Source organism: Rutidosis leptorrhynchoides, chromosome 6 (assembly GCF_046630445.1).
Source record: "Rutidosis leptorrhynchoides isolate AG116_Rl617_1_P2 chromosome 6, CSIRO_AGI_Rlap_v1, whole genome shotgun sequence".
NCBI classification, from domain to species: domain Eukaryota; kingdom Viridiplantae; phylum Streptophyta; class Magnoliopsida; order Asterales; family Asteraceae; genus Rutidosis; species Rutidosis leptorrhynchoides.
The window spans coordinates 433574866-433587287 of record NC_092338.1 but is presented as its reverse complement, the minus strand read 5'-3'; the positions used below and the strand labels follow the sequence as shown (position 1 = coordinate 433587287).

Here is a 12422-nt window from a genome sequence, read left to right as displayed (position 1 = left end):
TATCATTAAAAATTGTTATTTTTTTTATTATTACTATCGTTATTATCGTTAAAGTTATAATTAGTATTATTATTATTATTATCCAATTATTATTATTATTATTATTATTATTATTATTATTATTATTATTATTATTATTATTATTATTATTATTATTATTATTATTATTGGTATTATTATTATTATTATTATCATTATTAATATATATATCATTATTTAAAAATGGTTATTGTTATTGTTATTATTATTATTACTATATTATCATTAAGATAATTATTAGTATTATCGTTAATAATGTTATAGTAACTATCATTATTAATATTAGTGTAATTAAAATAAATATTTGTAACACCTAATTATTTTGATTACTATTATTATCATTATTACGAACACGATATAAAAGACGATTAAAAGCTATTAAACGAAACGATTAGGAAATAATGGGTAAGAGTATCATGATGAAATTAAAATATTATAAGATATTGATTTAGATAAAATTATCGTTCTTATTATTTTTATCATTACTATTATTATTAAAATTATCGTTAGTATTAAAACTATCATTTTAACAAAAATTATCATTTTAATAGAAATGTCATTGTTACTATAAAATATCATTATTATTATTATTATTTTAAATAGAATTATTATTTTAAAGATAATATTAAAAATTATCGTAAATATTAAAGTTATCATAATTAGAATTATCGTTTTATCATAATGTCATCTTAGTAATTATAAATATTGATATTTTTATAAAATAATTATTATTACAAAATAATACAACTTTTACTTACTATCATTATAGATATTATTTTATCAAATAAATATTTAATACAAACATATTTTACTACGTGTAATAACTTACTTTAATAATACCTATCATATTATCTTTATAATATTAAATGAACCCTATAAATTTTATTACTTAATATATATAAAAGTATATTTTATTATATAAATATAATATAAAATTTTATTTATTAATAAATAAATTATATTATTTACTCTAATAAATCTTTTAAAAATATTTAAAAATATAAAACGACGATATTTAAACTATATATTAATCATGTATAGATTTTTGGAAATTATTTTGAGTCAAATTTACTTTTGTTGACTTTTGCATATTAGTCTCGAGCATTAGGATTGTGGTACACTATGACTTGACCTAATTTGTTAGACAAATATTGACCAACACATAAATATATATAATTAATTTAGGTTCGTGAATCCGAGGCCAACCTTGCACTTGTTCAATGACGTTATATGTATTTTTACTACGAAATACAGTATGGTGAGTTTCATTTACCTTTTTACCCTTTATATTTTTGGGACTGAGAATACATGCGCTTTTATAAATGTTTGACGAAATAGACACAAGTAATTGAAACTACATTCTATGGTTGAATTATCGAAATCGAATATGCCCCTTTTTATTAAAGTCTGGTAATCTAAGAATTAGAGAACAGACACCCTAATTGATGCGAATCCTAAAGATAGATCTATTGGGCCTAACAAACCCCATCCAAAGTACCGGATGCTTTAGTACTTCGAAATTATATCATGTCCGAAGGAGGATCCCGGAATGATAGGGGATATTCTTATATGTATCTAGTTAATGTCGGTTACCAGGTGTTCACCATATGAATGATTATTTTTGTCTCTATGCATGGGACATATATTTATGAGAACTGGAAATGAAATTCTTGTGGTCTATTAAAATGATGGAAATAAATGATTATGATAAACTAATGAACTCACCAACCTTTTGGTTGACACTTTAAAGCATGTTTATTCTCGGGTGTTAAAGAAATCTTCCGCTGTGCATTTGCTCATTTTAAAGATGTTACTTGGAGTCTTTCATAGCATATTTCGAAGAACGTTGCATTCGAGTTATTGAGTTCATCAAAGATTATTATTAAATCAATTTATAGTTGGATAGTGGATATTATGAAATGGTATGCATGCCTGTCAATTTTTGATGTAAAGAAAAATTGTCTTTTAAAAACGAATGCAATTTTTGTAAAATGTATCATATAGAGGTCAAATACCTCGCAATGTAATCAACTATTGTGAATCGTTTATAATGTATATGAACGGGTCCTTTCAATATTCAGTTGTTTCTGATTAAATATGTGCTGAAGACTTTTGTGGTCGGTATATATAATACTTTTGACCCCATATAAGTAGTGCCTCCAAGTCTTTAATGCAAAAACAACCGTGCCTAATTCCAAATCATGCGTCGTATAATTTTGCTCGTGAATCTTCAATTGTCTAGACGCATAAGCAATCACCTTCGTTCGTTGCATTAATACACAACCGAGACCTTGCTTTGATGCGTCACAATAAATCACAAAATCATCATTCCCTTCAGGCAATGACAATATAGGTGCCGTAGTTAGCTTTTTCTTCAATAACTGAAACGCTTTCTCTTGTTCATCCTTCCATTCAAATTTCTTCCCTTTATGCGTTAATGCAGTCAAGGGTTTTGCTATTATGGAAAAGTCTTGGATGAACCTTCTGTAGTAACCAGCTAGTCCTAAAAACTGGCGTATGTGTTTCGGAGTTTTTGGGGTTTCCCACTTTTCAACAGTTTCTATCTTTGCCGGATCCACCTTAATACCTTTTTTGTTCACTATGTGACCGAGGAATTGAACTTCTTCCAACCAAAATGCACACTTTGAAAATTTAGCGTACAATTCTTCCTTCCTCAATACTTCTAACACCTTTCTCAAATGTTCACCGTGTTCTTGGTCATTCTTTGAGTAAATAAGTATGTCATCAATGAAAACAATGACAAACTTGTCAAGGTATGGCCCACACACTCAGTTCATAAGGTCCATGAACACAGCTGGTGCATTAGTTAAACCAAACGGCATGACCATAAACTCGTAATGACCGTAACGTGTTCTGAAAGCAGTCTTTGGAATATCATCTTCTTTCACCCGCATTTGATGATACCCGAAACGTAAGTCAATCTTTGAATAAACAGACGAGCCTTGTAGTTGATCAAATAAGTCGTCGATTCTCGGTAGTGGGTAGCGGTTCTTGATGGTAAGTTTGTTCAACTCTCGGTAGTTGGTACACAACCTGAATGTACCATCTTTCTTCTTGACAAACAAAACAGGAGCTCCCCACGGTGATGTGCTTGGTCGAATGAAACCACGCTCTAAAAGTTCTTGTAATTGGCTTTGCAGTTCTTTCATCTCGTTGGGTGCGAGTCTGTAAGGAGCACGAGCTATTGGTGCAGCTCCTGGTACAAGATCTATTTGAAATTCAACGGATCGATGTGGGGGTAATCCCGGTAATCCTTTCGGAAATACATCGGGAAATTCTTTTGCGACGGGAACATCATTGATGCTCTTTTCTTCAGTTTGTACTTTCTCGACGTGTGCTAGAACAGCATAGCAATCTTTTCTTATTAGTTTTTGTGCCTTCAAATTACTAATAAGATGTAGCTTCGTGTTGCCCTTTTCTCCGTACACCATTAAGGGTTTTCCTTTTTCTCGTATAATGCGAATTGCATTTTTGTAACAAACGATCTCTGCTTTCACTTCTTTCAACCAGTCCATACCGATTATCACATCAAAACTCCCTAACTCTACTGGTATCAAATCAATCTTAAATGTTTCGCTAACCAGTTTAATTTCTCGATTCCGACATATATTATCTGCTGAAATTAATTTACCATTTGCTAATTCGAGTAAAAATTTACTATCCAAAGGCGTCAATGGACAACTTAATTTAGCACAAAAATCTCTACTCATATAGCTTCTATCCGCACCCGAATCAAATAAAACGTAAGCAGATTTATTGTCAATAAGAAACGTACCCGTAACAAGCTCCGGGTCTTCCTGTGCCTCTGCCGCATTAATATTGAAAACTCTTCCGCGGCCTTGTCCATTCGTGTTCTCCTGGTTCGGGCAATTTCTAATAATGTGGCCCGGTTTTCCACATTTATAACAAACTACATTGGCATAACTTGCTCCGACACTACTTGCTCCGCCATTACTCGTTCCGACACCATTTGTTCATTTCGTTCTATTAACCCCTGGTCCGTAGACCTCACACTTCGCCGCGCTATGACCATTTCTTTTACACTTGTTGCAAAATTTGGTGCAGAACCCCGAGTGATACTTTTCACACCTTTGGCATAGCTGCTTCTGATTGTTGTTGTTGTTGCGATTATTATTGTTGTTGGGATGATTGTTGTTGTTGTTGTTGTTGTTGTTGTTGTTGTTGTTGTTGTTGTTGGGCCATTTGTTGTAGTTGCGATTGATGTTGCGATTGTTGGGATAATTGTTGCGATTATTGTTGTAATTGCTGTTGTTGTTGTATTGGTGATTCTTATCACCGTTTTCCTCCCACTTTCTTTTGACTTGCTTCACATTGGCCTCTTCAGCAGTCTGTTCTTTAATTCTTTCTTCAATCTGGTTCACTAGTTTGTGAGCCATTCTACATGCCTGTTGTATGGAGGCGGGCTCGTGTGAACTTATATCTTCTTGGATTCTTTCCGGTAATCCTTTCACAAACGCGTCGATCTTCTCTTCCTCATCTTCGAATGCTCCCGGACACAATAGGCACAATTCTGTGAATCGTCTTTCGTACATGGTAATATCAAATCCTTGGGTTCGTAACCCTCTAAGTTCTGTCTTGAGCTTATTGACCTCGATTCTGGGACGGTACTTCTCGTTCATCAAGTGCTTGAATGCTGACCACGGTAGTGCGTACGCATCGTCTTGTCCCACTTGCTCTAGATAGGTATTCCACCATGTTAACGCAGAACCTGTGAAGGTATGCGTAGCGTACTTCACTTTGTCCTCTTCAGTACACTTACTTATGGCAAACACCGATTCGACCTTCTCGGTCCACCGTTTCAATCCGATCGGTCCTTCCGTTCCATCAAATTCCAAAGGTTTGCAGGCAGTGAATTCTTTGTAGGTGCATCCTACACGATTTCCTGTACTGCTAGATCCAAGGTTATTGTTGGTATGTAGCGTAGCCTGTACTGCGGCTATGTTTGAAGCTAGAAAAGTACGAAATTCCTCTTCATTCATATTCACGGTGTGTCGAGTAGTCGGTGCCATTTCCTTCAAAATAGTCAAATGGAACAAGTTAATCATACAGAATATTAAGAGTAGTTAATAGTATTTCGTAGCATAATATGAACTCATTTATAAAAGCTTTTTCTTCATATTAGCGTTTTATAAGTTTAAATTCGGGTAGTACCTACCCGTTAAGTTCATACTTAGTAGCTAATATACAATTCAACTACTACAATTCTATATGAAAAACTGATTATAATAATATTTCGCGTTCAAACTTTTACACAATATTTTACAAACTTACAATACCGCTTATTTTACATATAGTATGAAATATAGCACACAATAAATTTGATACAAGATGGTTGTGAAGATAATTCTAGTTAGTACACAAGTCGTTCAGCAAAGGCAATAAAGACACGTAATTCATACGTCCAGAAACAAGTCATGCATTCTGGTTTTACTAGGATTACTTTCCATCCTTGATCTTGTGGAACATAACCGTTATGGCCGTTGATAAGACAGCGTGTTGTAACGTCGTCAAAGGGACGAGGGTTACGTAATGTCCAACAGTCCCGTAACAATCTAAAAACCTCATTTCTTACCCCAATTACCGACTCCGTCACTTGTGGGAACATTTTGTTTAATAGTTGTAGCCCGATGTTCTTGTTCTCACTTTGGTGAGAAGCGAACATTACTAATCCGTAAGCATAACATGCTTCTTTATGTTGCATGTTAGCCGCTTTTTCTAAATCACGAAGTCCAATATTCGGATATATTGAGTCAAAATAATTTCTTAACCCATTGCGTAAAATAGCATTTGGGTTCCCCGCAATATATGCGTCAAAGTAAACACATCGTAACTTATGGATTTCCCAATGTGATATCCCCCATCTTTCGAACGAAAGCCTTTTATAAACCAAGGCATTCTTGGAACGTTCTTCGAATGTCTTACAAACTGATCTCGCCTTAAATAGTTGTGCCGAAGAATTCTGACCGACTCTAGACAAGATTTCATCAATCATGTCTCCGGGTAGGTCTCTTAAAATATTGGGTTGTCTATCCATTTTGTGTTTTTATACTATAAAATAGACAAGAGTTAGATTCATAAAAAAAATACTTATTAATACAAGCAATTTTTACATATATCATAAAGCATAAGCACACTATAATACATATATTACACCACACGAATACAACTATCTTATTCCGACTCGCTTGTTTCTTCTTCTTCGGTTTTGGTTCGTTTTGCCAAGTTTCTAAGGATATATGATGTTCCCCTAATACGAGCCGTCGTTTTCCATATTGGTTTAGAAAAACCTGGTGGTTTAGAGGTTCCCGGGTCATTGTTACAACTTAAGGACTTCGGGGGTTGACGATACATATAAAGTTCATCGGGGTTGAAATTAGATTTCTCTATTTTTATGCCCTTTCCCTTATTATTTTCTTTTGCCTTTTTAAATTCAGTTGGGGTAATTTCTATAACATCATCGGAATTCTCGTCGGAATCCGATTCATCGGAGAATTGGTAATCCTCCCAATATTTTGCTTCCTTGGCGGAAACACCATTGACCATAATTAACCTTGGTCGGTTGGTTGAGGATTTTCTTTTACTTAACCGTTTTATTATTTCCCCCACCGGTTCTATTTCTTCATCCGGTTCCGATTCTTCTTCCGGTTCCGATTCTTCCGGTTCCGACTCTTCTTCCGGTTCCTCTTCGGGAACTTGTGAATCAGTCCACGAATCATTCCAATTTACATTTGACTCTTCATTATTATTAGGTGAGTCAATGGGACTTGTTCTAGAGGTAGACATCTATCACATAATATCAAACGCGTTAAGAGATTAATATATCACATAATATTCACATGTTAAAAATATATAGTTTCCAACAAAATTTGTTAAGCAATCATTTTTCAAGTAAACACGGTCGAAGTCCAGACTCACTAATGCATCCTAACAAACTCGATAAGACACACTAATGCAAAATTCTAGTTCTCTAAGACCAACGCTCTGATACCAACTGAAATGTCCCGTTCTTATTGATTAAAAACGTTCCATATTAATTGATTTCGTTGCGAGGTTTTGACCTCTATATGAGACGTTTTTTCAAAGACTGCATTCATTTTAAAACAAACCATAACCTCTATTTCATCAATAAAGGTTTAAAAAGCTTTACGTAGATTATCAAATAATGATAATCTAAAATATCCTGTTTACACACGACCATTACATAATGGTTTACAATACAAATATGTTACAACAAAATAAGTTTCTTGAATGCAGTTTTTACACAATATCATACAAGCATGGACTCCAAATCTCGTCCTTATTTAAGTATGCGACAGCGGAAGCTTTTAATAATCACCTAAGAATAAACATGCTTAAAACGTCAACAAAAATGTTGGTGAGTTATAGGTTTAACCTATATATATCAAATCATAATAACAGACCACAAGATTTCATATTTCAATACACATCCCATACATAGAGATAAAAATCATTCATATGGTGAACACCTGGTAACCGACATTAACAAGATGCATAGATAAGAATATCCCCATCATTTCGGGACACCCTTCGGATATGATATAAATTTCGAAGTACTAAAGCATCCGGTACTTTGGATGGGGTTTGTTAGGCCCAATAGATCTATCTTTAGGATTCGCGTCAATTAGGGTGGCTGTTCCCTAATTCTTAGATTACCAGACTTAATAAAAAGGGGCATATTCGATTTCGATAATTCAACCATAGAATGTAGTTTCACGTACTTGTGTCTATTTTGTAAATCATTTATAAAATCTGCATGTATTCTCATTCCAAAAATATTAGATTTTAAAAGTGGGACTATAACTCACTTTCACAGATTTTTACTTCGTCGGGAAGTAAGACTGGGCCACTGGTTGATTCACGAACCTATAACAATATATACATATATATCAAAGTATGTTCAAAATATATTTACAACACTTTTAATATATTTTGATGTTTTAAGTTTATTAAGTCAGCTGTCCTCGTTAGTAACCTACAACTAGTTGTCCACAGTTAGATGTACAGAAATAAATCGATAAATATTATCTTGAATCAATCCACGACCCAGTGTATACGTATCTCAGTATTGATCACAACTCAAACTATATATATTTTGGAATCAACCTCAACCCTGTATAGCTAACTCCAACATTCACATATAGAGTGTCTATGGTTGTTCCGAAATATATATAGATATGTCGACATGATAGGTCGAAACATTGTATACGTGTCTATGGTATCTCAAGATTACATAATATACAATACAAGTTGATTAAGTTATGGTTGGAATAGATTTGTTACCAATTTTCACGTAGCTAAAATGAGAAAAATTATCCAATCTTGTTTTACCCATAACTTCTTCATTTTAAATCCGTTTTGAGTGAATCAAATTGCTATGGTTTCATATTGAACTCTATTTTATGAATCTAAACAGAAAAAGTATAGGTTTATAGTCAGAAAAATAAGTTACAAGTCGTTTTTGTAAAGGTAGTCATTTCAGTCGAAAGAACGACGTCTAGATAACCATTTTAGAAAACATACTTCCACTTTGAGTTTAACCATAATTTTTGGATATAGTTTCATGTTCATAATAAAAATCATTTTCTCAGAATAACAACTTTTAAATCAAAGTTTATCATAGTTTTTAATTAACTAACCCAAAACAGCCCGCGGTGTTACTACGACGGCGTAAATCCGGTTTTACGGTGTTTTTCGTGTTTCCAGGTTTTAAATCATTAAGTTAGCATATCATATAGATATAGAACATGTGTTTAGTTGATTTTAAAAGTCAAGTTAGAAGGATTAACTTTTGTTTGCGAACAAGTTTAGAATTAACTAAACTATGTTCTAGTGATTACAAGTTTAAACCTTCAAATAAGATAGCTTTATATGTATGAATCGAATGATGTTATGAACATCATTACTACCTTAAGTTCCTTGGATAAACCTACTGGAAAAGAGAAAAATGGATCTAGCTTCAACGGATCCTTGGATGGCTCGAAGTTCTTGAAGCAGAATCATGACACGAAAACAAGTTCAAGTAAGATCATCACTTGAAATAAGATTGTTATAGTTATAGAAATTGAACCAAAGTTTGAATATGATTATTACCTTGTATTAGAATGATAACCTACTGTAAGAAACAAAGATTTCTTGAGGTTGGATGATCACCTTACAAGATTGAAAGTGAGCTAGCAAACTTGAAAGTATTCTTGATTTTATGTAACTAGAACTTGTAGAATATATGAAGAACACTTAGAACTTGAAGATAGAACTTGAGAGAGATCAATTAGATGAAGAAAATTGAAAAATGAAAGTGTTTGTAGGTGTTTTTGATCGTTGGTGTATGGATTAGATATAAAGGATATGTAATTTTGTTTTCATGTAAATAAGTCATGAATGATTACTCATATTTTTGTAATTTTATGAGATATTTCATGCTAGTTGCCAAATGATGGTTCCCACATGTGTTAGGTGACTCACATGGGCTGCTAAGAGCTGATCATTGGAGTGTATATACCAATAGTACATACATCTAAAAGCTGTGTATTGTACGAGTACGAATACGGGTGCATACGAGTAGAATTGTTGATGAAACTGAACGAGGATGTAATTGTAAGCATTTTTGTTAAGTAGAAGTATTTTGATAAGTGTATTGAAGTCTTTCAAAAGTGTATAAATACATATTAAAACACTACATGTATATACATTTTAACTGAGTCGTTAAGTCATCGTTAGTCGTTACATGTAAGTGTTGTTTTGAAACCTTTAGGTTAACGATCTTGCTAAATGTTGTTAACCCAATGTTTATAATATCAAATGAGATTTTAAATTATTATATTATCATGATATTATCATGTATGAATATCTCTTAATATGATATATATACATTAAATGTCTTTACAACGATAATCGTTACATATATGTCTCGTTTAAAAATCATTAAGTTAGTAGTCTTGTTTTTACATATGTAGTTCATTGTTAATATATTTAATGATATGTTTACTTATCATAGTATCATGTTAACTATATATATATCCATATATATGTCATCATATAGTTTTTACAAGTTTTAACGTTCGTGAATCACCGGTCAACTTGGGTGGTCAATTGTCTATATGAAACATATTTCAATTAATCAAGTCTTAACAAGTTTGATTGCTTAACATGTTAGAAACATTTAATCATGTAAATATCAATCTCAATTAATATATATAAACATGGAAAAGTTCGGGTCACTACACATTATACCTAATATCACATACCAGTTACATACACAAACCTTAAAACCAAGATGAAAATCACAAAATACCAAACCTTGAAATACAAAAACAAAATAGCACATACACAAACTTCCAATAATATGAAAACTAAACAATAAATAAACTAAAAGAACACACAAAATGAAACAAATTGCATTCACTTGATATTTAACAAATTCAACCATAGTTGCAGTCCTAAGCTCACATAATAATCAATGATCAGTTAAGTAAGCATGAAATAATTAAAACTAATTTCTATGAGTTTCAGTTCTAAACTCACATCACTGATCAAATAATCACAACAGCAGGTAATGAAAAATAATAGCAGGTAATGAGAAATAACAACAGTAGATGTAGAATAAAAAAGAGAAAAGCACAAATATGATTAATTGAGTTAATATGTTTAGTAATTAGGCCTTCAATTTTAGCATCTACAGAAAATGTATTTTTTTAAGCCTGTAGAAATCGGTTCAAACCCTAAAAATCACGAAAATCAACAAATCAAACCTGCGCTACAATCGAATAAGGAACCTGCAGTGACAGGAGTAGACGGCAACAACGAACCCTAACTTTTTATCCTCAAGAACATCAATTAAGAAAAGGGAAAAAATGGTAAATCAAAGAAGTATCATCGTAACTTCCATTTATCTACGAAAATTGGCTAAATCGCCCTTCATCACCACCGTCAAAGGCGGTGATGCCAGTTACAAAATCTATAACCCTCAGGTGTAAAAGCAACGACAACGGTGGAGGAGGAGACGTTAACAACGGTGAGTAATAGTGGTGGTGATTGCAGCAACGACGATCGGATCGGCGGCGATGGAGACGAACGTGGCGATTCTAAAATCGCCGGAACCTTGTGGGAGTGCAGATGAGAATGTGAAGAACAAAGAATGGCGGTGGAGGTGAAGTGAAGAGTATAAAATCCAGTGTGTGAACTTATATAGGCCAAGGTAAAAAGATCAAAATGCCCAAGTTACTATTCATGGGCTGTTATACTGAATTAGAATTAGAATTAGAATTAGAATTAGAATTTAGAATAATAACACGATACTATTAGTGGAGGTTTATCAAATAATTGGATGCATACATCAAATTATATATTAAATCTTAAGCAAAAGTCTTATCAGTTAACACGTGTGAACAACATCAGTTCTAAATCATTATCATCATCAACATATTAATCGCAAACGATGACCACAAATTATAATATGCATTAACCATTATAATAATATATCTTCACCACAATATATGTTATAAGACCAGCATATCATATTTGGATTAGAAGAAAAAAAAAATCTCAAACACATTGTAACATATCATGTGTAACTTTTCTAAAATAATATGTTAAAACAATTTAATAATGTGTCGCTACACTTTAATGATATGCAATTTTAATTCACAACGTATTAACAATCAATTTATATCAATTAATCAACACATTAAAATACGGCAAATAAGGCTATATAAACTTATTACAATGCCAAAAACATTCAGTATGACCATATATAAACTTCTGCCTATCAGCGTAGGCCATAGTTCTAAAATATCTTTTCCTATCATCATAGATAACAACACAATACGGTTTTACCAAATCGTTTTATTAAACATCCAGTTTATAATCCGAATCAAAATAACAAACATCTCAATTTCGTTTTAGAAATCTGTTTAAGTTTGTAGGAATATAGTATACGAAACTGAAACTGAGTAAATCAAATAATAACATATTACTCAAGCAATATAATCATTATAAACATATATAGAATAAGAACTGAAAACTAAAACGAGCTAACCGAATTTAAGATTGAACCGGGATTGTGTTTGACACAATTCCCTTAAACAGATTCTTCGTCTGTTTCCAGGGTACACCGGTCCGAAGCAGAGTACTGCCGGACGTGAACACTTGCCTGAAAAAGTTGTCTATATTGTTCTTCATAAGCTACACACTTTGATTGTTCAAAAGGATGAACACTATACTTACAAGAGCTTATGTAAAGTTGTATATATGTATGTGTTTTTCATGAGCCATTTTTTCTACTACTTGTAACGACCCAACCCGTTATCCAACCAAAACACCAA

At 32.6% G+C, this 12422-nt stretch overlaps 1 long non-coding RNA gene across 1 annotated transcript in view; it reads right to left on the bottom strand.

Moving 5' to 3' along the window:
• LOC139854464 (uncharacterized) overlaps positions 1–11248 on the bottom strand; it is a 50137-nt gene extending 38889 nt beyond the window's left edge. Inside the window, exon 1 of the long non-coding RNA XR_011761376.1 lies at positions 10851–11248. This is a non-coding gene — a long non-coding RNA (uncharacterized lncRNA). The remainder of the gene's footprint in view (positions 1–10850) is intronic.
• Between the last annotated feature and the right edge of the window lie 1174 nt (positions 11249–12422).